The sequence below is a fragment of the Diceros bicornis genome, chromosome 24, assembly GCF_020826845.1.
Source record: "Diceros bicornis minor isolate mBicDic1 chromosome 24, mDicBic1.mat.cur, whole genome shotgun sequence".
Classification (NCBI taxonomy): Eukaryota; Metazoa; Chordata; class Mammalia; order Perissodactyla; family Rhinocerotidae; genus Diceros; species Diceros bicornis.
The window spans coordinates 2,574,012-2,601,792 of NC_080763.1; the positions used below are offsets into that span (position 1 = coordinate 2,574,012).

At 48.7% G+C, this 27,781-nt stretch overlaps 1 long non-coding RNA gene across 6 annotated transcripts; it reads right to left on the bottom strand.

The window, feature by feature from the left end:
* LOC131420741 (uncharacterized) lies at nucleotides 1-27,313 on the bottom strand. 6 transcript variants are annotated; one of them, XR_009223647.1, is made up of 11 exons: nucleotides 27,223-27,313; nucleotides 19,701-20,030; nucleotides 18,951-19,166; nucleotides 18,475-18,577; nucleotides 17,588-17,657; nucleotides 14,743-14,924; nucleotides 14,413-14,533; nucleotides 14,119-14,209; nucleotides 4,779-4,900; nucleotides 413-611; nucleotides 1-82 (listed from the first exon to the last, which is right to left on the bottom strand). It is a non-coding gene; the product is annotated as an uncharacterized LOC131420741 (long non-coding RNA). The 6 variants fall into 6 exon arrangements; XR_009223646.1 differs by having other exon boundaries at nucleotides 19,701-20,240; nucleotides 27,223-27,296; XR_009223644.1 differs by lacking the exon at nucleotides 27,223-27,313 and adding an exon at nucleotides 15,998-16,069 and having other exon boundaries at nucleotides 19,701-22,580.
* Nucleotides 27,314-27,781: the final 468 nt, after the last annotated feature.

The following is a 27,781-nucleotide window of genomic DNA, read 5'->3' on the forward strand; positions in this document are numbered from 1 at the left end:
TCCTCCCTGCAAAGAAGTGGAGCTGCGCATCCACCAGTCTAGAAGCGTGTGGTGCTGTAGTATTTGGAGTCAATCAGAGAAGCTAAATGGAAAAACGACTCAAGAGAATTATCGCTATAACCCCCAAGAGCAACAAATTATTTTGCGATTCTGAGGGTATATTTAAAAAGGGATATTAAAACTGTTTCCCAAGGAGCCAGCCCTATAGTACAGCAGAAATAGCATATTACCTTCCTAAATAAACTTCCCTGACATTGTGGGAACGACCAACGGGAAGTTTCAGTGCTGTTGCCTGTGTTAATGAGGCCAAGAGGTCCACACTGGGATAAGGAAGTCCAGTGAACAAGCCTGTGTGCAGCATCGGAGAAGGGGCGTGCGTGTGGTCCCCTGAAGTGGCTTAGGAGTCACTTACCAGTGCACCTAAGTTTCCCATCTGTATATGCAGGAATTGGGGCTGTCCACTGTGATGTTTTCTCCTTTTTATGACATGGCTCACGGCAGGCCTTCTAAGATGCCTGACCAAGGTATAGGCCCTTCAGGCGGGTGGGGTCCAAAAGGAGGATCTCTGCAGCGATCCTGACCACGGGATCCAGAGGGAGGATCATGGCAGCCTGGAGGGATGGAGGGGATGGTAGGACAGGTGGCCTTGAAAAGGCAAATTCCAGGATCCCAGTCACCTGGTATTTCCATTTTAGATATTGAATTTACATTTCAAATACTGACCAGGGAGCTTCCACGAGGGCTGTAAGCATTCTCAGCAATAGCCAGGTTGGAGATCCCCACCCCTACATGAGTACCGGCCTCAAGGGATGCAGCCCAACCACACTGCGCATACTCTGGGGGGTGGGCAGGGCATGGAGGGTGGGTGTGGCATAGGGAAGAGGCAGGGTAGAGGGTGGGGTGGAGAAGCAGAGTGGGGCCCAGTGGTGGAGGGACAAGGCGGGAGTTGAGGCCCCTAGCTGTGCATGCTGAGAGCTTTTGTCTCTTAACCGCTCCCAGCCGGCAGGCTGCAGGGCTGCAGGACTACAACTCCCAGGATGCTCTGGGCATGGGGCGGTGCCTAGCCCTGAGGGGAGGAGAAGCAAGGCGGTGTCCGCTTGGCCAAGGGCCAAACCACTGTTGGCTGCAGACCCTGGTCCTGCACTGGCTCCACGTTGACTGAGTCCCGGAGGGATGTGACGGGATGAGCGGGACCAGGGAGTTAGGAGGGTGTGGCAGCTGCATGGGCAGCCGCGGGCCTGCAGCGTGCAACTGCTTTTGTCCAAAAGTGAAGCCGGGCTCGTGCCTCTTCCCCACCGCCTCCCTCCGTTGCTTGATTCCTCCTCCCACCTGTGTGCCTGTGGGTCTTTCCACAGCGTCCTACCTAGTCCAGGGCCAGGTACTTCTCTGAAGTGCTTATGGGAACTGGTTTGACATCCCAGAAACTTTCCACTTTGCCTGCTGCCCTCTGCCTTCTCCAGGCAAAGTGCCATCATTTCATCAGCTTTTGGGAGACATTCGCCCTTGTGGCCCCTCTTGCAAGCACAACTTAAGAGCTTTGGTGGGTGGTAACATTGGCTGTTGCTTGCCTTTTTTGCAGGTGTGGAAGTTGAAGCATCTGAGAGGTTAATCATTGGTTTCCCCAGGATCCGCTAAGAGCAGAGGAGAACAACCCAATTGCCAGGCAAGTATCTAGTAGGCCGTTTTCACCAACACATTCCAGTGCCGAGGCCTCCGAAACAGCACCCTTAAGATGAGAATAACTTAAGCATTTTGCCTTTTAGATTGATCGCCTAATCCCAGCTCAGGCCTGAGTGGCCTGTCTCTCAGGGACACAGGTGGCGACTCTGATCCCTCAGGAAGAGACCAGTGGTCCAGCTTTGGGAGAGGGATGTTCAAGGTAGACAGCACTTGGGCAGCATTTGAAACTCGTCAGCTTTAACATCTCTGCTTTGGATTCCAGCAAGGTTCCAGGATAAACACACCCAGGGATAGTCACATGTACCGTATTCTTTAAAAATTGATTAGAGTAGTGAAAGGAACAGAGCATAAAATATCCTGCTTATTTGCAAAAGATGAAATGCAAGGAAGACCTTCTTGTTAATTTTTTTCTGTTCATTCTCTTGCCTGTACTGTACGCTTGAATGCAGAAACAAAAAATTTGAATGGCCAAATTCTCTTTTCCTGAGATTGGTAAATTAACTTAAAAGTTTTATTAAAACCTGTGGAGGAATGGTTAGCAGCCTTCATGATTTATGTCCTCCCTAAATATCTGGGCATTGATCTACATGGAAAAAAGTCCTTGTTTATACTACACATCCCAGTAGGTTATATTTCCGATTCCTGACTGTGGGATATTATCAAAACAACTGAAAACCCTGGTCATGGAAACTGGACCCTGTCACTTTGTCAAGAATTTGCCTCTTTATGAATTAGCGACACATGAATTCTTTAACATTTTTCTAAAGAACGGACGAGAAACTCTGTAGTGTCTTTGAATGTGGCAAGATGGGGAAGTCTCGTTACACCACATCCTCGGTTTCTTCTCTCGTGTTCAATAGGCCCGGGTGATAGTCCGTGTGGTCAGGTGCAGCGCCGCTCCCCCAGTCCCCAGAGTTCCATCCTACTCTGGCCTGTGCCCTCTTCAGGGGTTTCTGATGACTCTTGTCCACAAGGGTTGGAAGGAGACATTGTAACATGAGGATATTCATCATCTTAAAACAAGGATTAATGGAGAGGAAAGTGTCGGGGTCTGTGTGCTCCGATGCACTGCTATCGGGCTGTGGCTGCAGTGACCACTGTGCTCCCATCAGTCCCCACAATGGCTGTCTCAGACGTTTCATCTCCTGGCACAATCACAACAGCTGTTGACAGAGCTGGGCGCTCGTCGTGGTTCAGTGTCTTCCGTCAGATTTTGTGGATCTGACCCTCCTCTGCTTGCCCCCTTCCCATTCCTACCTGCTGCATTGATTGCTTTCTAGTTGTTTCCTGGGAGCCACTGTGTGTAACTGTATTTCACAGTGTCTTTAGGGACCCACCCTCACTACACGAGTCACTACAACAGCCACTTATCCTGGTGTAGCCCGTGTTCGTCCTCTCCAGTGGAGCTGTGAAGAACCCTGCTTACTTGGAGCTCCTCTCATTCTCATGCTGCTGGGGCTGCTTACGAAGCTGGGCATCTCATCTTTGGTCTCATCAAGATTATTCTTTTCATCGATTATTTTGAAGTTGGATACGACTTTGTTAATAATGTGGACACTGGCTGTCACAGGCACTTTTATGTATCTTCCCCAACAGCTCTGTGAAGTAGGCCTGTGATCCCCATTTTACAGGGGGGGACACTGAGGCTCAGAGAGGTGGAGTAGCTTCCTTCACACAGTTTCTTGGTGCGTTTTGAGTCTCCACCTGGAACTCAGCCTCTCAGGTGTGTGCACTTAGCTGGTGTTCCACTTTGTCACCCCTCCAAAGGCACAGGCCCCATCCTGAGTCCACTGTCTCCTTGATGGGAGTCAACCTGCACAAACAGGTCCCGGGCAGGGAGTGGGCTAGCATGGCATGGTCCTCAGGCTTACCCTGGGCAGGTTCTAGGTTCATTGTGAGAGCTGGAGCAGTGGAAGATACTGACCGTCATTCACCTGGAAGGTTTGTTATGGAGAAATACTCCACTGACTTTTTGCAGGTGTCTTGTCTTCTTTGTCTTCCTTGCTCCTCTGGGCTTTCTCCTACAGTCCGTGCTGTGCAGTAACATACAGTACAGAGACTGGTGAACATAATACTGTTGCCCTGCACCAAATGGTCACATCACTCATTTTTCTAATTATGAAACAAATACATACTGTAAAAAAAGTCAAATTACACAGATCTATGTAGAGTAAAGTGAAGCCTTCTCCTTCCATCCCCTTCCCTGCAAACTCACTCCCCTACTCAGAAGGAACTATTGTTAAGATGTTGCGGCTTATTCTTCTGGACATTGCCTATGAATTTATAAATACACATAAAGTTTTTTTAACATAAATTACATAACTACATCGTTTTGCAATTTGCTGTTTCCCAAACCATATATCATAGACGTCTCTCCTTATCAGTGCACATCACTCTAACTTAGCTTTTTAGACGTTTTAGAGGTACTCCAAAGAACAGAAATACCATGATTTGTTTATTTCTTCTTTGATAGAGATGAGATTATATCCAGTTTCACTATTATACATAATGCTGCAGTGAGATCCTTGTATGGAATTTATTACACTGCTATTCAACTGTTCAATTTGCTTTGTTTCCTTTTAGTCAAAGACTATGATATATTTTTAACATTTTTATGGTAATTATTTTATAGGGAAATTAATTTTATCACTGAATAAAGACATTTATGGGGAAACTGGACTTCAAGGTCATCCATCTCTGTATTCTGGAGAAAAATCTTCAAACTTAGAAGGTATTCTGCTTGCTCCATCACATTCTAACAAGTCATGTTAACAATTTAAAGTTGAATCTTTGAATAGCCTCTACTCTCTCTGTTCCGAAGAAGGATGACTTTTTCTTGTCTTGAAAGCTTCTGACTCCAGGGGCTCTCAGTTGGGCTTCAGAGAGGATAAATAAGATATTGGTGTTGTATCTGTTTCTCTTCAGCTGCAGGCTGCATCTTCTAAAGATCATAGATTTGAACATGGTCCAATCGATATGTATGATTTGGGTCAAAAATTTAAAGTAATGAACCCAAGATAGGAATCTATAACTTTGGTTCTTAATAAAGAATTTCCTTTGATATCCTTAAGTCTCTGTGATCACTAGTAAAAACTCACTTATGGGTGAAGAGATGTGATTCTGCTGGCAATGTCTGGCTTGAACATCCATAGTTAAGGCTGCCACATCTGTAGGTAGATTAGGCTTGACCTCTTGATGACCTCTGCCCTTGGTCTTTGACCTGGGAAAAATAAGAATTTTTAATAGCTGCTGTTATTAACACTCAATGCTAGAAATTCCCATTAAAGACTGAGTTTGATTTGGTAAACCAGAGGGAGTATAAGCAGAACAAACAGTTTAATATCTATAAAATTTCAAAAAATCCTAATTTTTAAAAATATAACTATTTTTGCCACAGTGCAAACTGTGTATATATGAATGAAATATCCCTCTGTCCATTTCTTAACTTGTTTCCATTGATTTGATGGATTTATCCTCTAATCCAGATTCCCAGTGTGAAAGAACATCTTGGTCCTTCAAAGAAAAGAAGCCATTGAAATTTGATTTTCTTTTAGCTCGGAATCCTACAGGTTTGAGGAATAAATTTTCATGTAATGATACAATGATTCTGAAATCTAATTGTTAATTAGAGGGGTGTAAGGGATGACTGAATGGTGGTTCATCCCCATGGTCAGGGGTATTGTACACGTGGACGTGTAAACACGATTCAGGAAGCTGCTTCAGCCCCGTGACATCCCTGAGAACCACACTGCAGGAGGATCTAGGCACACAGCCATCTGCCTCGATCTCCTGGGTTACATGTAGATCCAGGGGTCTTGAGAGTGGCTTCAGAGCAGCTAACTTTTATATTTCTCCCCTTCCTTCTCTCCAGCTTTTCTCAAACAGTCCTGACTATCATATTTTAAAGACCAATTATAGTTATTTACTTGAGCTGCTTGTTTATTATTGCAGAGTAATAATCAGGCATACCATTAAATATCATTTAATCTACCTAATTAAATTTGTTGTACCTTTTAATTGATTAAAACACTAAGTTTAGTTTAGAGTTTGTTATTCACCAAATGTGTTAATCTGCTTACAACTGCCATGTGCCTCACTCCTCTTAGAAGTGTATCTTTGGCCCATCAGAAGATTTTAATGAATCCAATCATCATAAATTAAGATAACGTACTGTCTTTTGGATGATCGGGAGGCACATGAGTCCATTTTGGAAATATGCCCATCTGTCTTTTCTCCCCATGGGAAGTTTCTGGTCACTAGGTCTCCAGATGGCTTGCACAAGCCCTAGGTCTATAATAGCTTGGTGCTTCTCCTTATAGTTGGAGTAGAAATAAAAGAGGTCAGAGAGACTTACTGAAGTTTTGGAGACTTGTGACGTCTTCTATGAAGACCATCCATGCATAATGGTCTGGAAAGCTCTCTGTTCCTAAGACTACTAGTTACTTTAAGGGTTTGTCAGTGTTATGAGAGGTTCGGGGATTCGATCAGAGACGTAAAAGAAACCTTCCACTCCAAGCAAATGGACTGAAGGTATATTTTATTATATAGAGGATAGTAAAGGCGATAATCCGCAAACAGATCCGAATAGGTCAAATAATAAGAGGGAAAAAACACCAGCTCAACTGGAAAGGGAAAACATCCACATCGGCTGAGATAGCAGCAGATCCGAATAGGTCATATAATAAGAGGGAAAAACATCAGATCGATCGGAAAGGGAAACACCAGATCGACTGAAGGGAAATGACACAAATCAACTGGAAAGAGAAACACCAGGTTGACCGAAAAGAGAACACATCAGACCAATTACTTCACAATAAATCAATTACTCACAACATCCACGCCCCACCGCCGGGAGAGTCCTGTCAATTGACACGGCAGGGCAAGGATCACACATCCTGGGCAAGGCGTCACTTCCACAGGTGGAACTCTCACCAGGCCTCGGTCCCCAGCAGTTATTTATAGCATCAATAATTTCCAGAGTAAGCAGTTGCAGAGCTTTTTTTCAGAGCAAGCCTCTAGTATTCCCATGCACAAATGGTTATCATTGGTGTACGTGTGCACTGAGGCCCCCGCCCCCCCCGCTGTCGGCCCAGCCCAGTAGTTGTGTACATGTATTGTTTACCTCGTTTATCGTCCCAGCCCGGCACAGACGGCCAATCTGCACCAGGCTGCGGCGCCCGAAATGCCTTGAAATTTTTACACATTGCAACTATCTCCATGGGAGAAGGGCCAGTTCCCACCATGCAGAAAGCAGCTTTTATATTTCTTTTTGTGCTGGTGGCTGTAGGTCAATGGAGCAGCCAAACATGGCTGTACTCATGTCAAGACAGTCAGGAACTGTGAAAGGTCTGATAATTTACCTTACCTGCAAACCAGTAAGTCAGCCTACCATGGTCTTACAGATGTTGGCAAAAGATACAAGACCATGGGTCAGAGACAAAGGACTTAATGACAGAGCAATAGCAGTGGCCAGAGTATCAGCATTTGCACTGGTTCACTAAATCCCACTTCCTACAGGGTGATACACAGTGGCCCAGGTGACACGCAGAGGGTTGCAAGATCTCAGAGCTTAAGGATCTCAAATCTTTGATAACAGGCAGGAAGTCTGCTGACCTTTGCCTCGGGGGTGTGTGTTGTTTTTATTATACCGGGCAGTAAGCAAGCCTGCCCTTTGCTCCAGAGGAGGCCACTATTTCTATCTTCCAAGGCTGACAGCTCTACACACATCCTTGAAAAGATAATCTGGTCTTACTGGCTTTCAAAGATAAGCTTGAATGAGACTCGATCATTATTCAGTTCTTCTGTTTCCTTTATTGAGATTGTGCAAATATGCTCTTTTCTCTGTAAAGTTCACTAACTTTATTCATACATAAGGGATGCTTTTGGTTTTATTTATTAAATTGAAATTTTCTCATTAGAGCAAATGATGAAACTATTATGGGTTGGATGTGAAAGTATGCTTTTCCAGGATAAATGTGAAAGATCAGTGCTCACAGAACTTTGCCACAAGGAGCTGATAGCAACTTGAATGATTTTAATTTGAATACTGTTTTGTACAACTTTCTTCCATCTTACTTCATCCTCTCTGCTTCCTGTAACTCCCATATGGGAATCGGGCACTTTCAGGGATTCACTGAACTCATTTGTAATATTCAAATGGTTTTGTCTGTTGTGTTGTTTTTTTTTTTTTTTCTAGGGGTGAGCCAGCAATTTGCTCAACAAACCTCCAGGTGATTCTTTTTTTGTGTGAGGAAGATCAGCCCTGAGCTAACATTCATGCTAATCCTCCTCTTTTTGCTGAGGAAGACCAGCTCTGAGCTAATATCTATTGCCAATCCTCCTCCTTTTTTTCCCCAAAACCCCAGTAGCTAGTTGTATGTCATAGTTGCACATCCTTCTTAGTTGCTGTACGTGGGACGCGGCCTCAGGATGGTCAGAGAAGCGGTACGCGTCGGTGCGCACCCGGGGATCCCAACCTGGGCCGCCAGTAGTGGAGCGCGCGCACTTAACACCTAAGCCACGGGGCTGGCCCCCTGTTGTTTTTTTAATTGAGGTAAAGTTGACATACAACATTATTAGTTTCAGGGGTACAACATAATGATTCAATGATTGTCTATATGTTGAAATGATCACCACAATAAGTCCAGTTAACATCCGTCCCCATACATAGTTACAAATTTTTTTCTCTTGTGATGAGGACATGGCGTGTTTCAAGGTGCAGAAGAATCAACGATGATGTCATACTTTTCCATATACAGCTTGATGAATTTGGACATAAGTATATACCCTTGAGACTGTCACCACCATCAAGGCCACAAACATATCCATCACCTCCCAAAGTTTTCTCTCACCTCCTTTATTACTATTATTGTGTGGTAAGAACTCTTAATATCTACTCTATTAGCAAATGTAATGTATGCAATACAGTCTTGTCAGCTGTAGGCACTATGCCATATCCTACATCTCCAGAACTTAGATTTATCTTGATAATTGAAACTTTGTATCCTTTGACCATCAGCTCCCCATTTCTCCATCCCCCCAGCCCCTGAAAATCACCATTTTAACCTCTGCTTGTATGAGTTTGACTATTTTAGATTCCACATATAAGCGAGTATTTTCCTTTCTCTGTCTGCCTTATTTCACTTAGCATAATGTCTTCTAGGTCCATCCCTGTTGTCAAAAATGAAAGGAATTCCTTCTTTTTTCAAAGTTGACTAATATTCCATTTCTTTAGTTATTCATCCACCAGTGACATCTAGGTTACCTCCGTATCTTGGGTTTTGTGAATTAGCTGCAATGAACGTTAGAGTGCAGGTATATCTTTGAGACCCTGATTTCAATTCCTGTGGGTATATACCAGAAGTGGGATTGTTGGATCATACGCTAGTTTTAATTTTTGGAGCAAACTCCATCCTATTTTCCATAATGGCTGTACTAGTTTACATTCCCACAAGGGTTCCTTTTTTCCACATCTTCACCAACATTTGTCATCTTTAGTTTTTTTTTGATAATCGCCATCTTAGCAGGTGTGAAGTGATAGCTCATTGTGGTGTTGATTTGCATTCCCTGATTAGTGATGCCGAACAACTTTTCAGACACCTATTGGCCACTTGTATGTCTTCATTGGAAAAAGTTTATTCTGGTCCCTTGTCCATTTTTTAAATTGATTTGTCTTTTTGCTATTGAGCTAATACAAAAAAAGAGAACAAAATTTCCAGGCATTATGGGTGCCTACCAGTTGATGCACACGGTTTTGTATTTACAGTGGTACCAAAAGATGTTTCGTGCTTTTTCTTCACCTTGTTATAAGACCAGCAGTAGCTACGGCATGGCAGATAATCGGGATCTTCTTGGTTTGGAGGTTTACAACATAAATGAGTGATAAGGAATTTTTTATTATTCCAAGGAAATTATTGAGATCATAGTCCATGGAATCCAGGATTGATAGGTGTAGGAGGAAATTAAGGTGAGGATCGGTGATCTGGCATTACTTTAGATCTTGAGGGACAGGTATCTACTATATGAGTGTTTGAATAAAAATACTAGAGATCAGGAATTTGTGCGGGTGAATGTTTTCTGAATTATTTACTTTTGAACATCACCATTTGGATTACATGAACATCTAGGATATGGGACTAAGTCGCTAACAGGGGGTGGTTGATAATGTCACTATTGATTTAACTTCTTTTGTGTGTGTGTGAGGAAGATCAGCCCTGAGCTAACATTCATGCTAATCCTCCTCTTTTTGCTGAGGAAGACTGGCTCTGAACTAACATCTATTGCCAATCCTCCTCCTTTTTTTCCCCAAAGCCCCAGTAGATAGTTGTATGTTATAGTTGCACACCCTTCTAGATGCTGTATGTCGGACGTGGCCTCAGCATGGCTGGAGAAGTGGTGCGTTGGTGCATGCCCAGGATCCGAACCTGGGCCACCAGTAGCAGAGCACGTGCACTTAACCGCTAAGCCACGGGGCTGGCCCTGATTTAACTTCTAAAGGAGCTATGAACACCAAGTGGTCAATGGATTAAGCAAATGAGTAGTCAGAAAACACAGAAATGGTAGGTTTTGGGATTTAGTAAAGGACTGGGGACCGACTGTCCTGAGAGGGAGTGCCAGGACTTGTGCGGTTGAGAGTGACAAGGACAAGAAGAGAATAGAATCACACTCAAACAAGGAGGGGGTGTTAACAGGATGGAGGGGGGGAAATGATCTAGAGGAGCCTTGAGTTTTGACCTTGAGCTTTCTGTTCTTGATGCAAATCTGCCTGATGACATCCCGGGACACAGGTCAGATCTATCCCCAGAGGATGGGGTGGGGAGTACAAAACAGCCAGGATAATTGTCCTAAAAAGGCAGGCTTCCTTTATCATTTGATCCAATTTCACGGTTTATTTTTATAGGGTAAGAGAAAAAGAAGGATGGTAGTCATGTCTTCACAGAGGAAGCAGCGTGACTGTGGGAACCAGTCCAAAACAAAGCCTGGTTTAAGCATCTCCATCCCTATGAAGATGTCCAGTGACATATTCAAGAGGCCGGTTACTGGAATCCCATCCCATCCTGGCAGTGACGAGTCTCTGGGAGGACACCTTGGACCAGCCCCACCAGGTCTGCTGGCCCGAGAGACCACAAGGCCTCCAGGTCTGCAGCAGTGCAGGACAACTGGTAAGTCCTTTCAAGCTTGCCAAAGCGTTGCAAAAACTTGCACCTAGTCACACAGGTGAATCCCTGCCAGGTGTGCTCGCAGGTGGTCTGCACTCCAGGTCCCATGCCCACTCCTGCCGGTCTTCAGATTTGGCAGGGATGATTCCAGGAGCTGATCTGGGCATTCCACAGCTCCACTGCCAACAATTTCTGGCGACTGAGGAAGGTATCAGGAAGGAGGAAAGGACAGTGAAGAGCACAGGAGAGAGACTGGTGATAGCACTGATGGCGGACAGACTTGCTAGCGAGGCAGAGAAAGCAAGAGGCCAAAAAGGACGTCCTGACAGCAGATGAAACGGAGCAGGCACCTCAGTGATGTCTCTTTGCAGTGTCCCTAATGTTTCCTTGCTTTGAACTCTTGAAACTTTAAAATATACCGATACTTTTATTAAACTCCGTTGCGTGACATAGAACATATAGACAGCGGTTTCTTTCAGAGCTGAGAGGTTTGGTTACAGGTGAGGAGACCAAGATCTTCCTTTTTCATGCTGTTCTCTCATTTTCCTTTACTATGTACATTATTTATTTGTACTTTAAAGTCAGCAGCGAGTTATCAATGTCACAGGATGATTCAGTTTTTCCCCTCACAGTCACAGTAAAACCTACTTAAAGTGGATTATTCTTTTTGTGTAATATTCCAATAGATTCCAAAATATTATTTCGAAAGCACTTTGATGTCTATGTTCTCAAATAAGATATTTACTTCTAGGTCTCCGTTTTTCTGTTTTTTGTTGCATGCTACTTCAGAGTTGCATCTAAGCAAATACCAGATTTCCCTCAGTTTTTTAGATCCATATGTGTTGGAAATTTGATTCATAAAGATGGACATGGCAGTTGGGGGATCGTGCTATTATCAAAAGAGACCTTTTCAGCATCAGTAATCTTACAAGAACCCACTGCTTGTTGGGATTTAATTGTCTGTTTGAGGGATCAAGCTTTCACTGTTCGCACTTCTCTTTCTCTTTGGAGGGAAAGTACAGCATCCCAGTCTTTCCATTACCAAATCACTTTCCTGGGTGGCTGTGCTGTGTCAGGAAGGGCCTAGGATGCTGGGAACCAGGATTCATTCTCAGCTTCTGGCTGTCCTGAGAAGGCTTCCTTGGCAGAGTCCAGCCTGTGTGTCTGGGTGACACTTGCAGCCTCAGAAAGCAGGGGATAACTCACAAGTGCCAAGCGATTCATCTGGCCCTTGTCTTACGGGGTGTTCCCAAGGGATGAGGTTCAAAATGCTATGTGGTAACCCTTTGAAAACTCCTAGTCATGGGGTGGGTTCTCGGTGTGAGCTCAGAGCAGTGTCTGTTCACCACCAGATGGGAAGCATTTCAGTATTTTAATTGGTAAGGCTGTGTTCATGCACATCCATGGATCATCAGTTCCGTGGCATTCCCTGCTGGACGACCCCACACCCCTGTCATGCCTCATCTTTCAAAGCTCCAAACAGGGTTCACACTCCAACAGATGGTTGTGATGTAACCACAGCAGAAGACTGGGGACAAAACACAGCCACCCAGGGGCAACACAGTTTAAGGGCTCAGGCCCAATTGCCCCATTTCAATGAGTTGGTAACACCAACACTGAGTGTATAAACTGGAGGACTGTCCAAGACCATGGACCTCAGAATGACAGGGGCTCACAAGTCACCCTGAACAGCAAGGGACAATGTGGGGTCACTCACTGGCCAGGATTATGGTCCCTTATCCTGGCAAAGCAGAGCTCACCTGGGATCCATCAGGCCAAGCCAGGGAGGAGGAGCCAGGATGAACCTGAGACAGAGGCTGGGGGCCTTCTAGGGAATTTCTGCCCTAAAGGGAATTGCATAAGGAAGGCAGGGGTGCTGAAAATCCTAGTTCACAGAGAGCGGTCATGTTTATGGAACGAGGCCCAGCAGTAACCTTAAAGCTGCGTCACAAATCTTTCCCATTGGATACAAAACAAGCAGGAAAAGGAATTCAGAGTCCTGGACAAGGATCCCAGGAGGATTCAAAGCTACGTCAGTAGTGAACATGGAGCCCCTAGAGGGGCCTCAGGAGGGAAAGTCCTGCCTGCCTTGAGTCCATTTGCAAATGACCTTTCTCGGGCCTTGTCCTCTCCACGTGCACGTTTTGATCTTTTTACATTGTTTTCCCCACTTAGAGCTGATGCAATTCCAGAGATTGAACTAGAAAACTAAAAGTTCCTAAAATTTGGTCGAAAGAAACCTCAACAAGAGAAGCAGAAAAACATTCCCTGTTCCTCCAGAATGTAGAAAGGCAGCCCCTGCCTGTGGCACGACATGGTCCTGGGTAGTGCTGTTTTAAAGACACCCACATTTCAGTGATTGTTGCTCTGCCTGTGAAAGTACCTTCAACCTTTAAATCCCAAGAGAATAGGCGGGGGGCCATGTCTGTTCCTGGAGGAGCTGAATGATACTGAAATGAACTTGTCCTCAGAGTTAGAGGGACTTGGGAGTGTCCCCACTAGCCAGGGAAGGGGCTGGCCCTTCTCTCACCTACAATAAGCTGATGACCCAGAAGAGTTCTTGATTCAAGGAGAAATGAGATTCTGTGTCTCACTTACATGCCTACAGAAAGTGACAGAACCACACCACAACTCCCAGGCTGTAAAAGGAACAGGACTTGAATATAATATTCAAATATGGCATTTATTATTTACAACACATAACTACCGTCCCTCCCCAATGGATGAATAGAAGCTGAGGTAGAGATGTCAGGGAGCTGGGGTGGGGTCGTCCCCTCTTTCTTGGGCTTCAGGGGGCCCCAGTAATCAGCTTACAATGCTCCCCTTCCCATCGGGTGGGAGGAGCTGGCCCGGTGCATTGCTAGCATCCCAGCTGTGTCCCCGCTGCTGAGGATGGGGCTGTGAACGGCCGCTGGTATGGGGCTCGGTGTTGGGGCCTGGGGGCTGAGTAGAAGAGTCGGGTTATCTTGGGGGTCTCCCTCATAATCATGGCCCCCCACCCTGTCCCCACTACAGTGGGTGCTCCAGACCCTGTGCTCAATGCTGTCAGCAACCAGTACCCCATTTGTCCCTGCCACGTGAGCAATCATTTAGTATCACCTATTTCACAGAGGAGGAAACGGAGTCTCAGGAAGCTGAAGAGAGTCACCCCAGTCACAGGACTGCTCAGTAGTGGAGCTGGGATCCCAGTGCCAGCTGTCCGACTCCCCAAGGCCACGCTTAGCCCGAAGCTTTACTGAACCCCTAGGAGTCAGTCACCCCGGCCCAGACACTCACTCACCCCTGACCTTGATGATGGCTGGTTCTTCTTGGCCTTGAGTATTCTGCTAGCCAACTAGGTCTGGGGCTCCAACTGGCGGGACAGGCTGTAGCTACAGGACAGAGAGGCACTTGTGAGCCTACCAGGAGCCTACCAGGAGCCCCACTGCCTGCCCAGCAGCTGGAGTCTGGGAGTCCCAGAGGTCACCATGAAATAAGGCCTGGGGCTGACCAGGGGGCCACGGAAACAGGCCCTCTGGACTGGCCAACAGGGAGAGTCCACCCCTGCCTTCACCCAACTCCTGCCCGGCCTCACCTATCATTCTCATTGAGCAGCTCCATGTCCTGGAATCAGGCCCCAAATCGCTCCTGGGGCTCTGGTTGTAATTCTTTGTGGCCACCTGGAGCAGCAGGATCTCCCTCATGACTCGGTATTCCTGAGACCAGAGGGAAGAAGAGGATGCACACAGGGCCTGGGTGGGGGATGCTGCAGGGGCCTTGTGGGGGGTGAGGAGTGGGACAGGGGACCAGTCCTGGGAACCCTCCTTCCCTCCAGTTCCATCCAGGCTCTAACTGTTCTCAGAAGGGGAATAATCAACCCGTCCTCCAGGAAGTTTTCCTTGATGCCATCCTCCCCTCAACCCACCCGCCAATTGGATGGGTCTCCCACTTCTCTGTTATCAATCTCTTCCACTCAATGTAAGATACACGGGGTGGAGCCAGGGACTATTCTGCCCAGAGGGTCTCTGATTTCCACCTCCTTCCCCTCCCCTGCAGGGAGTGCCGCAGCTGCTCCTCAGTCCTCTTCTCAAGGTTGATCTCATTCCCCTGGAAGGCAGACAGCCAGAGTCCATCAGACACAGCCCCCTAGCCTGAATAGCCTCCTATGCCCACACCTTCTCATGTTGCACTACTGCCAGGTCTCCAGAGGGGCTGGGCATGCAGAGAAAACAGGACTTGGACCTAGGATGGGCTCTGGGCTTCCAGAGAAGGAGGACATGGTGGGGAGGCTGAGGGACCTGGCAGCACAACCCTCTCTGATGACAGACTTGGAGGCTGAGGCCTCAGGCAGAGGGGACTGCTCAGCCACTTATGTGCTGCCTGAGTTGGAGGGACCTGACATCTCTCTCCCTCATGGGCAGCATGGGACGGAGAGGCAGAGTCCAGCTCAGATAAAACCTCATGCAGCTTTGCAATCAGGCAGCTCTGAGCTTCCCCAGCCTGCGGAACCGGAATGGGTGTCGCAGGCGGAGCTTCTGTTCACTCATCCCTAAGATGGGTCTGATGCCTCAGCTCCCAGGGGCAGTTGCGAGGCTCTCATGAGAGATGAGCCAAGTGCTGAGAGCTCAGAGCTCAGTTCGGGGGCTCCTGCATCCCAAGGCTCAGGATCCTGGTCCTCAATGCCTGGTCCCCATGTTCACCCACCTAGAGATAATCACCCTTCACCAGGTGCAGCATCAGCAGGTCACCGAGGAAAGTGCCAAGATAGGGGACAACACCCTGTCACATCGGGTGGGATGAGCCCTTGCTGTCAAGTCATCCCCGTGCAGACCCTCCCTTGAATAGTCCTCACCCTGAGTCTCCTGGCCCACCCCAGGGTTGCCACGGGGAGCAGCCTAAGACCCTTAGCAGACTCCCCTCAATTCCTCCTCACTTCACACTCCAAGAACACCACACTCCTCCTCCTCACCTCCCCGGGCCAGCTTCTGGCAAATCACAGGGTGTGCGGTCCCTGGCCCTCCCCACAACAAACCCATCCTGCACCAGCTCTTCCAGACCCCCCTCCTGGTCACTTCTACTGGGGGATTCAGACACTGTGGCACCAGGAGGAAGGGCCCTCCTCTCTTGATTTGAGGCCTCCAGCTGGGAGGGCAGAGCCCCTCTCCCACAGGCACACTCACCTGCTGCTGCTGCTGCTTCTCCTGCACTCTCTGGGGGCTGCTCTCCGGGGGGGCAAAGGTGGAGGGCCCCTCCTGCCAGGGTCGAGGACAGTGTCAGCGAGGCCATAGTCCCCTCACCCCATTTCTCTCCAGCACCACTGGCCTCCGACCCTGGACATCTGACTCGAGTCAACTGGTACCAATGCCACTCCACCCTCCAAGGTCTTGTGATTCCAGAACAAGCCCAGCTCCAACTCTCACTCTGGATGTGAGCTTGGGCTTGTGGCCTGGCCTCCCCAAGCCTGTTTCCTCATCTGGAAAGAGTGAGAACTCCAGCTACCTCACAGGTTCTCCTGAGGCCTCAGTGTCACATGACTGTCATCATTGTTCTCGCCCTCACCCCTCCAGGTGGAGCAGGCAGAAAGCTCCCACATTCCTTTCCTCCCTCTTACCTCCTCATCACCACCCTGTGAGGCCTACACAACACGATCACCATGCCTCCATTTCCCTGATGAGGACACAGAGGCCCAAACAGGGGCAGTGAGTTGCTCAGGGGCCCACAGAGGAGAGGCCACTTGCCCCTCCCAGCCAGAGGTCCTGTTCCAACATCCTCACCTAACTCCCGCCCCATCACTGACAACAGTCCTGTCCCCTGTGCTCTCAAATCTTGGTCCTGGGCCGAGCCATGGATGAAGATGATGGGGTGTCTTGGGAGTGTGGTTGAGTGGCTCCTGCCTGCCCCAGGCCCCGTGGAGTGCCTGGCCCCCAGGCTGGGGCAGAGGCCATGCCAAAGCCTTCTCCTCCCCAGGGAACCCCTCAGGATATTCCCCTGCAATGAACTCTTTCTTTATCCACATAGGAAGTGGACCCCCAAGGTGCCACCTCTGATCCACAGGGAAGGGGGTGACAGGATGCTTTGCTTCCCCGTTTACATGAAGCTCCTAACGTCCTTTCAGCAGGATCCACTAAGAATCCATCAGTTGCCTAGATGCTACTCATAAGCCACAGGGGGAATATGTCATTGCCAACCAGGCACTCAGGTGAAACTCCTGTGGTTGACTGCTCTAGGGGTTTGGGGGGTCCCAGAATGCACACACATCTGTCTCTGGTCCATACATTCAGACCCAAGGATGAGCAGCCTGTTTGTCCAGCTGGGCCATGGGAATCCCCTGCTGTGCCCGTCCCTGGGGCAGGCAGGGTGCCCCCCCTTGGAGACGTGGTGAAGAGAGAAGGAGCAGCACGGGCCTCGCTTCCTGAGGACAGGTTTAGGCTGAGGCTAAACCCACCCCAACCACCCAACAGCCTGGAAGAAGCTACATCCAGTAGGATGGACGTGCATGGAAGCCAGAGACCTGCTGATGGTGCCAGCTCGGCAACTCCTCCTGGAACAGCGCAGCCAACACCACTGTGTCCCATGACCAGGGCCTCCTGCCCACAAACGGCGCCCCACCCACCCATGGGCTGAACAGATCCCTCTGCTTGCTAATCTGGACAAGATAGAGGGGAATGTTTCAGAGAAAGTTCAAGTGAGAAACTATCAAAACCACAGCCTGCCCAGTCCCCTTCCTCCACACACCTCCTCTCTTTCCAGACCCCCAGCCTCCACTCTACCTTGGTCATCAGTTCTCTGCTCAAGGACTTGTCGTGGCTATAAAGCTCCTTAAGATTTTCAGAGCTCTCCCTCGGGGAGGGGAAAGAGGGAAGGATAAATTTAGCAATAATATGAGTGTTCTGAGTGCAAATCCCTTTTCTTTGACAACCCAAGAGATTCAAACTGCCTGGAGGAGTGTTCTCACTGGGCTCCTCTGAGCGCTAAGGTCTCGTGGGACCAGGGTGGGGCTCTACTGTTGGTCAATGGGGTCTCCACTCCCCAGCTCTACAGAGCAGCTCTGTTTTGACTCCTTTGAGTTTCAACTGGGCGTAGAGTTCTGTTGCTATAAACACTTGAAAATGTCCAAATGTGGCTCAACTCAGTACCTGACCCTTAGGGAAACGGAGTCCTGAAGCAGAACTGGTACACTAAGGACCCCAGGAAGGGGGCCGGCCCCGTGGCTTACGGGTTCAGTGCGCGCGCTCTGCTACTGGCCGCCCAGGTTCGGATCCTGGGCGTGCACTGAGGCACCGCTTCTCCGGCCATGCTGAGGCCGCGTCCCACATACAGCAACTAGAAGGATGTGCAACCATGACATACAACTATCTACTGGGGCTTTGGGGAAAGGAAAAAAAAGGAGGAGGATTGGCAATAGATGTTACCTCAGAGCCGGTCTTCCTTAGCAAAAAGAGAAGGATTAGCATGGATGTTAGCTCAGAGCTAATCGTCCTCACAAAGAAAAAAAAAAAAGCACCCCAGGAGGCTTAGAGACACCCCGCCAAGACCCAGGCCCTGTCCCCAGCATTTGCTGCCTCCCAGGAGTTCCCGGCTGACTGAGGGGCCAATGGCAGACATACAGGAGATCCCCCATCCACCCTGGTCTTCCTATGGAGAGGGGCCTACCCACCGGGAAACTTCCCCCGTGTGTTCTTCAGGTGGTTTATGGAGGGTTTCTGCAGAGCAGAGATGACAGTGCGGGGCAAGGAGAAGTTCTTCAGGATCTCGCACTCCTGGGGAAGGGAAGAGAATGAGCTGTGAGGTGGGGCGCTGGAGCCTGCTTGCTCTAGCTTCAGTCCCCTTCTATTTAAATCTCCCCTCCTGGATGAGACAGATGCTCAGGGAGCCCCAGAAGGGCACATTTAGGACCCAAAGAGTAACACTCACAGGGAGATGATTTTAGCTCAACCCAGGGAAGGAGCCAGGGAGGAACTGAGCATCCTCCCACTGGGAACTGGAGTCAAGGTCAGCGGGGCCCCTGGCAGGAAGGGCCTAGAGACTGTGCAGGGGCTTAGACCACACATTGCAATCTTGGGAGCTGATAAAGGTGGAGAGGCAGTTCCCAAGTCTCCAGAGAGGGGCTCCACTGGGCCTCCCACAGCAGACCTGGGCCACCTGGACCCAGTGCTCCACCACCCTCGCCCTGTCCTGGGCCGTCATGCTCGGGTCCCCGAGGCAGGTGGTGACGACGAGGCTGACCACCCTTCTGAAGTGGTCGACAGCGGCCTGGACGGTGGGTGCCAGGTGCTCATTGCCAGGCTTGTTCCTCTTGCCCCAAGTGGAGCCCAGGCACTGAGAGGGCAGCACCTTCCAGAAGAGCTCCTGGGGAACAGGGGGAGTGTCACCCAGCCCTGCCACATGCCAGTTCTGTGTCCACAGCCCCAAAGGTCCCACACAGGGGTCACAGTTTAGAGCCGGAGCTCAGGAAGCTCAGGATGTGGCCTGAGCCTTCTGAGAGTCCCTGGGTTTTCTTTGTCCACTTCAGGCACCCAGCACAGGATGACCCAGAACCCAATACAGGCAGGGAAGGGAGTGGGCATTTGCACCCAGCCTGTCCTGGCTAACTCCAATCTCCAGACGGTGGCTCAACTCGGCTCATCCCAGGGGGCATCTTCCACCACCCTGAACCCCCACTCTGGTCCCACTTCCCATTCTGATGCACATTCTCCTGTGGCAGCTACAACCACGGGCCTTGTCTGTCTCCCTTGTAGGGAAGTACACATCAGGTCTCTAATAAGTCCTAAGGCTGTTGAGCCTCCTGAGCAGCCTGTTGGGCCACCGTGGACCTGGCTGCACACAGTGAGTTCCGTCACCCACTGATGGGCCAGGCCCCACCCAGCTTTCCATCTCTTCTACCTCATGGAGTTGGCACAGCCACTCTGTGCAAAAGGTCCTGTTAGTGTCCACCTCTACGCTCTGCAGGTGGACAGCAAAGCCTTGGGGGTTCAGAAAGTTTCCCAGGTCGTACGGTTGGTAAGGGGTGGAGCCGGGATTTGGTCATAGGAGTGCGGATCAGGTCTGGGGCAATGATGGCAGAGGGAAGACCTGCCCCACCCCATCCTGACAGCCCAGCTGCTCACCTAATCCATCATGGTCAACTGCTCCACCACCAGCTTAGGAGGAAGGCTGTGAGGTTAGGCTTCTTCTCATGCTCCTTAACAGCCACAGGTGGAGATGGACTTCCCACTAGAAATGATGGTCCAGGTGACTCCAGCTCAGAAGCTCTCACTCCTGCTGGAGCCGATGTCGGCCCTTGCTCCAGCTCCAACACTGCTGCTGGAGGGGACGCTGGCTCCTGTGCTATAGGGGGTGGTGTCAACGGAGCTGGAGCCAGCTCTACCTCCACCACTGCCCGCTGTTCTGCTTCTGCCGCTGGCTGGAGCTCTGCAGCTGGCGCTGGAGCGGGATAAAGAGAAAACTTGACCCACATAGCTGACTTTCCATGCATCCTTCTAAACACAGGAAAGATTCCACTTCCCTTCCAGGAATACCCAGCCTTCAGTACCCCTTATCCTCCAGCTCTGCCTCAGTGGCCTCAAGAAGCTCACACCAGACAAGGGAAAGAGGGTCAGGCAGCTCAGCTCCGAACCAGGCAAGGTAACCTGCATGTACATCCCCTTTAGCTTGAAAAAGGGACAGCCCCTGTCTGGTCCCGCCCCAGTTCTGGTCCTAGCCTGTCACCTCAAGGTCCTGAGTGTGGAGACCCTCTGCTCCTGCTCTTATCTCAAGCAGCAGTGGATGGAGTTGGTGGCCTCGTGCACCTGCCTCTTGTCTAGTGAGTTGGTGGAGTTGAAACCATCGGGCAGCTCCTCGATGACCTCCTGAGTGAAGTTCTACAAAGACTGCCCGGGAGCTGGGCCAGAAGGAATCAGGGGCTGCCTGCACACTGCCACTGGGGCCAACCTCAAAGAGAAAGTCTGCTCCTCAGTTCAGTCACAGAGAAGCATCCCTGCAAAGAACTCCCATCAGGGAGGGAAGCAGATGAAACCTCTAGGGCTCGGTAACATATGAGTAGAGGAGCTCACCTTCTCATGCTGCCAGCCATGACCTGGGGTATGAACATGACAGACCCACCAGGCTTCCGACACCTAACAACCAGCTCCAACCTAGGAATGACCCACCTCTCATGCCCTGCCTTCCCCACTCCACACAGACACATGCGCGCGTGCGCACGCGCGCACACACACACACCCAAAGAGGGGCAACGGGTGGGGGGCTGATCAGGTGGGATCACAGCTGTGCCCTGGCCTGCACTAGCCTTTCCTGGGCTGCCCCGTGTTACCTTTCACTGCCTCCTGCCAGATGCCCAGAGGCATCGGGGATGAGGGCTGAATAAACGTTGGCAACGACCAAAAAGATTCTCTTTCTGGGATTTTTTGAGCCCAGATCCTCAGAAAGTTGGGAAACAACAACAAAACATCTTTGCCTGCTGACTGTCTCCAATCAAGTGAGCTGGATAGGGGGCTGTGGGTGCCTGGTTACGAGAGTTATAAGATCTATTGAGGTCTATGACCCCATGTCATCTCCTGAACTGTACACAAGGAGCCCACACAGCCCTAGCCACAGCTCCTGGGAAACCTAACTAGGGTCCTAGCTTTGAGGAGACAGAGATGAATGCAGACCTCCTTTTTCTTACCAGTTCTTCATCCTGGGATAGTCCCTGTGCCTCTCAGGTCCTCCCTAGTCTCCAAACCTGCACCATGGGGATCAGGCTAGAATCTACTTCCTAGGGAGGTCACCCAGTGTATATGAGATAATATCTATTACCCCTGTGGGCTGGTGTCACATGTACCTAAGGCCCAAACTTAGAGATGGAAGAATAACAAGGAGAGGTGGGATGTAGTACAGACCACCACTCAAAACAGGCCTGGGTTCCAGGAATGTGATATTGGGACAGTCACTTCCAACTTGACTTCATTTTCAGGTCAGCATCATGAGGGGGTTGCAACTAATGGAAATTCAGATATTGCCATTCTGTGGCATAAAACCATTCAATTGTTTCCTGTTTTATGGAGAATGAGACTCAAGTGCCTCATCTTGGCCTATGAGGTGGGCAGCCTCCACAGTGGTACCCAGTAAGCCTCACCCATAGTATAGCCATCCCCGTGGAACCACTAAGTGGTTAGTAACTGGCTTCTGAACATAATAACAGCCAAAGCGATGGGATGTCTTGTCTAAATTTTAAATAAAAAAGTCTCTCACTTCCTCTTACTCCCTCTCTCATGTTCCATCTCTCTCTCTCTCTCACTCTGCTGAATCTCTGGAACTGAGGAATCAAATACCGGTGTATTGGGGCTGCCCATTGTGGAGGCCCATCGAGGAGAGCAGCACGGGAGTGCCGAGGCCAACAGAAAGGAACTCAGGCTCTCAGGCCAAACTGAATCCTGAAGGCTGAGGGTGAAGTTGGGGGCCAGTCCTCCCCCAGTTGAGCCTCAGTTAAGGCCACAGCCCCAACTTGTTAAACTCACTGAGGCAGAGGCACCCAGCTAAAATGTGCCTGATTGCTGATCTACACAAATTGTGAGATAGTCAACATTTGTAGTTTTGAAATGCAAGGTTGGGGCAATGAAGTCAGAGAGGGAAACGTAACTGACACAGCCTACCAGGCCCTGGCCCTACCTTCCACCCCAGCTCCTGTTCTCTCCTCCCAGGCTCCCTCCAGCTGCACTGGCCACCTTTCTAACCTCCTCTGGCCAAACTTACTTCTGCCTGTGAGACTCAGGACCAGTGGTGCCGTCTGCCTGACACACTGCTCCCAGATACGTGCAGGGCTGGCTCCCTCTTGTCATTCTTCTCCCACCAAATGTCACCCCAGTGAGGCCTTTCAGGCCCTCCTACCCAGTGACCCCTCCAGCCCTCCCTCACAGCCCCCTGCTGTGTTTCTCTACAGCACTTGCTCTTTTCTTGCTCATGTCTTTGCTTTTGTCCATTTCCCCTCTAGACTGTGAGCTCCTGGCTGGCAGAGACCACTTGGTCATTTTCATCCTGCATTTTGGCCCACCAGGGCACCTGGCACAGGGTGAGTGCTCAGTGCACAGCTGCTGAATGAGTACATGGGAAGATCTTGCACCCCTCCCCCCGCTTCTGACCAACTTTGATTGTGGAGAGGAACACTAGTAATAGGAGGTACAAGTTGTTTCTGAGGCAGGGGGACAGCCAGAAAGACCTCTGTTTGACTCTTCGCTGCTCCAGGAGCTTAAGTAAAGTTCAGTGGACACCGAGTAAATTCCAGGTTTACAGCAGAGTAACTTGATATACATATATATATATATATATAATGTAGAGGCTACCGAAATAAGTTTAGTTACCATCAATCACCGAACAGAAACAAAAGTTTTTTTCCTGATGATGATAAGTTTTAGGATCTACTCTCTTAGCAAGTTTCAAATATACCACACAGCAGTGTTAACTCACAAAGTGCTGTATATCAAGTATATCTCAATACAACTGAAAAAAAATAAAAACAAAAACTCACTGGCCACCACTGACACAAGAGGCTGCCCACCCCCTGGTTGTCAGCACTAGCACTGCAGCCCAGGCAGGAACTCCACCAAACAGAAAGAAACTTTTCTTCGGGTGTCCTCAAGGCAGAGGCTCTCCAGGGTCCCAGGATTAAAGGAGCAGGACCTGTCGGCTTCGAGGGAGTAGGAGGAATCTCGGGAGTCTACCTTCCCCCCCTTTTGCTGTTCCCCACCAGGTGTCCTCTTCACTCCTGAGGCATCCTAACCTCAGCTGACAATGATTCCCCCTACCTCCAGATGAGGACCCCAAGGGTCCAACAAGGATTAGTCTTCTCCCTGGACGGACTTGGTGTCCAGTGCTCTGGCATCTTCTTCCTTATCCTCAGTTCTCATCCACCCAAGCCCCCAGGCCTCCTCAGTTCTAAAGGATCTACAGGGGCCAGAAAGCATTTGCTCAGCATTTCAGAGCACAGTAGGTCATCAACAGAGAACCTAGTCCAACAGACATGTTGCGAGCACATGGAACACATGGAATCACCTGCTGGATGCACTCCACTTTATACAGCAGGACCCTCACTGAGGTCTTCTCTCCTGTTCTCAATGCCTACAAAAGGGGAGGATGTGCTCATCACAGTTCTGGGTGCCCACAGAGGTGGACTGCAGGACCCCAGTCCTGTGCTCCCCAGGCTGGGCCAGGGAGGGGTCTGGAACAGGTAGAAACCTAGGAACCTTAGCGATTCCTCTGCCCATCTCTGGGCCCCCGGGCACATATCTAGGAGAACGGATGCTATGGCTCCATAGGAGAGCTGCCTGCAACCTCTCTCCCTCCTGCCTCTTGTCACTTCCCCCATGTTAGCTCTTTCTTGACTCCACATCCGTGGTCCCCACATGAGAAGCCAGTGTGAGTGGGTGTGCCTGTGCACATGCCATGATGAGGAGAGGAAAATGACCCCATATGGAGAGGGGTGGGCAGCAGCCCCCTAGGATCTTAACGCCTCTCACTGCCAAAGGAAACCTGAGGGAAGGGGTGGAGCCTTGGCCAAGGAAGCTGGAGCTCTCTGTAGTCTTCAGGACTCTGATCACCTCCTGTGGTCTGGGCCAGTACCTGCCTCTTTCCGGTCCAGTTTCCCAGCTGTACAGTGATGGGTAAGATGTGCAACAGCACAAGCATGTGCTCGGCCAGGACAAGTCATCACGCCCCATCGATACATTAAGTATGTTTTAAGTGTATTGAAGACATTAATATTGCTGTGCAATCATCACCATGATCCATCTTCAGAACTCTTCTCATCTTGCAAAACTGAAACTCTATAGCCATTCATGAAGAATCCTCCATTCCCCACCGTCCCAGCCCCTGGCAAACGTCATTCTTTCTGTCTTTCTGAATCTGGCGATTTCAGGAATGTCATAGAATGGAAATCACACAAGGTTGTATTTTTGTGACTGGCTTATTTCATTTAGAGTAATATCCTGAAGGTTCATCCATGGTGTGCCATATCTTAGAACCTCCTTCCTTTTTTTAAGGATGAATAATATGCCATTCTATGTATATTCCACATTTTGCTCATCCATGCATCCTGAATTGATACCATAGCCAGGCCCAAAACAAAGCCCAAAATAAAATAGGGCCCCAGCCAGATTTTTATCAACAGTCCCCTGGAGACTACTTTCTTAAGTCATGTCGCGTATGATATTTACAAAAGATCTAATCTTGGGGTGTGAGTTGTTTTTCAGAAACTCCATTTGTCCTCCTTGAGCAAGTTTCAACTGATTTGAGCCAGTGAGACTACAAGACGGCTGGCAAGACTCAAACCACAACTGCACAAATGACTGGAGAATGACCTGGGGGACCAAGAACTCTCCTTCCGATCATGTTAAGGACACCGTCTTTTGAACATGGGATGTATGACACAACATGAAAATCTGCGTTTGCACAAAATGCCTAGGACTGCCCCCAACCTTCCTGCACCTGCTCCTTTGCCCTTAAATAACCCTTTTTAACAGCCCATCCAGGAGAGAAAGATTTAACCTTTGTCTCCTGTCTCCTTGCTGGCCAACCTCATAATAAAGCTTTTTCCCTTCTACAAGAGCGGGTATCCCGTTTGGCTTAAGGGGTGCATTGGGCAGCGAGCCCTTCCTTGATTCCAATACTTGGGTGGCTTTCATGATTTAGCTATTATGAATAATGATGCTATGAACATGGGTGTTGAAATATGTCTTTGAGAACATGCTTTCAACTCTTTGGCGGGGTATATAACCAGAAGTGGAATGGCTGGGTCCTATATAATTATATTTTTAATTTTTTTTAGGAATTGTTATACTGATATCTACAGCAACCATATATTATATATTCCCACCACAGTGCACAAGGGTTCCAACTTCTCCACATCTTGGCCAACACTGGTTCTAGTCTTTTTCTTCTTTTCTTTTTGATAGATGCCAAGCTAATGAATGAGAGGTGGTCTCTCACTGTTTCTGATTTGCATTTCCCTAATGATTACTCATGTTGAGCATCTTTTCATGTGCTTATTGCTCATTTGCAGATCTTCTTTGAAGAAATGTCTATTCATTTACTTTGTTCAATTTTGATTTAGGTTGTTTGATTTTGTTGTTGAGTTTAGGAGTTCTCTATCTATTCTGGATATTAAGGCCTTGTCAGATACATGGTTTGCAAATATCGTCTCCCATCCTGTGGGCTGTGCTTTTACTCTGTTCATAACGACTTTTGAGGCACAAAACTTTTGATTATTCATGAAGTCCAGCATGTGTATTTTCTTATTTTATTGCCTGCTCCTTGGGTGTCATATCCATGAAATCATTACCAAATCCTATTTTGTCAAGTTTTGTCTTATGTTTTCTTCTAAGGGTATTATAGTGTTAGCTTTTACATTTAGGTCTTTGATTCACTGGGAATCAAGTTTTGTATACAGTGTTAGGTAAGGGTCCAGGTTGATTCTTTTGCATGTAGATATCCACTTTTTCCAGCATAGCTTGTTGAAAAGACTTTTCCCCATTGAATAATCTTGGCACCCTCGTCAAACATCATTTGATCACATGGGTGAGGGTTAATTTCTGGGCTCTCAATTCTGTTTCCATTGGTCAATATGTCTGTCTTTATGCCATGACAACGCTGTTTTGATACTGTAGATTTGTAGTAATTTTTCTGTTCAGGAAGAATGACTCCTCCAACTTAGTCCCTCCTTTCAAGATTGTTTTGGGTATCTGGGCTTACTTGAGATTTCAAAAGAATCTTAGGATGGGTTTTTTTCTATTTCAGCACAAAACGTCCTTGGGATTTTGATAAGGACTGCACTGCATTTGTTGAACTCTTTGGATAATGCTGACATCGTCACAATAAGGAGTCTTCCAATCCATGGTGATGGGATGTCTTTCATTTCTAGTAGTGCCGGGTGGCTGTTCAGGTTGAGGGGGCAACACTCCTCGAGGTAGTCATACAGAAATCCACAATTCCTCCTCACTGTGCCTTCACCATTTCCTTAGAACCCATCGACAGTCAACAGAGGGCAAAATGCATGTAAAATGCACGTGGGAAGTTTTCAAGGACTGGGTGTGCATGGAGCACACATTTCTTCCACTCCTCTCCATTAGCAAGAGCCATGGACTGAAGCACCAGACCCTAACACACGGGGACTACAGACTCAACCAGCAGACCCCAACAAATAGGGACTGTGGACTAAGCAAGGGCCAGAGACTCAGGTTCCTGGTAGAATCATCTGCCAGCTCATGCTGACCAGCTAAGACTTTGCCTGGCACTGCAGACTAGCCAAGGGCTAAGACTGATGCTCTCTTAGGGTATCTTGTCAATCTAGACTGACCCACTGACCCTGGAAGGGAAAGCCAGTTAGATTGGGAGCTCAACGCAAAGAAAGCGGATCTCAGATCCGAGAGGAACTTACCCACGGTCCTCAGAAACAGCAAAAAAGATGGTGAACTCAAAGGTTTTGCGGGTACCAATGCCTATGTTTCTCATCCCCAAATCCATCCGATGTCTCCTTTGGATCCCACTGCTGCCACCAAACTGGTACAAAACAAAATAAAACTGGGTCAGTTTTAAACATCTTATTGGCTTTATTCAACAGTTCATGAATCAGGCAGCATCCAGTCTAGCAGAGAGAAAGGAGCTCCAAGGAGCTTACAAAATGAAGGACTTTATAGGCAGAAGGGAGCAGGAATAAGGAAGTTACACTAAACAAAAAAGCGGGTTGGTTACTGCAAGGTTACCTTCCTTTAGGGGATGGCAGGGCTCTATCAGGAAGATGACCTACCTGCTGCTCATCAGGCGATTCCCGATTGATTGGTTTATGATTCCATTCCTGGGAGCATCAAAAGTCTAATTAAGTCTCAGCTTGTTGACAAGGGGCATAGCCTAAGCAGCTCCATTTGGGCCGGGTGTCTTGTTTTAAACACATGACTTCTGCTGGTTCCTGCTTTCCCCAGTTACATCCCGGCTGTCCC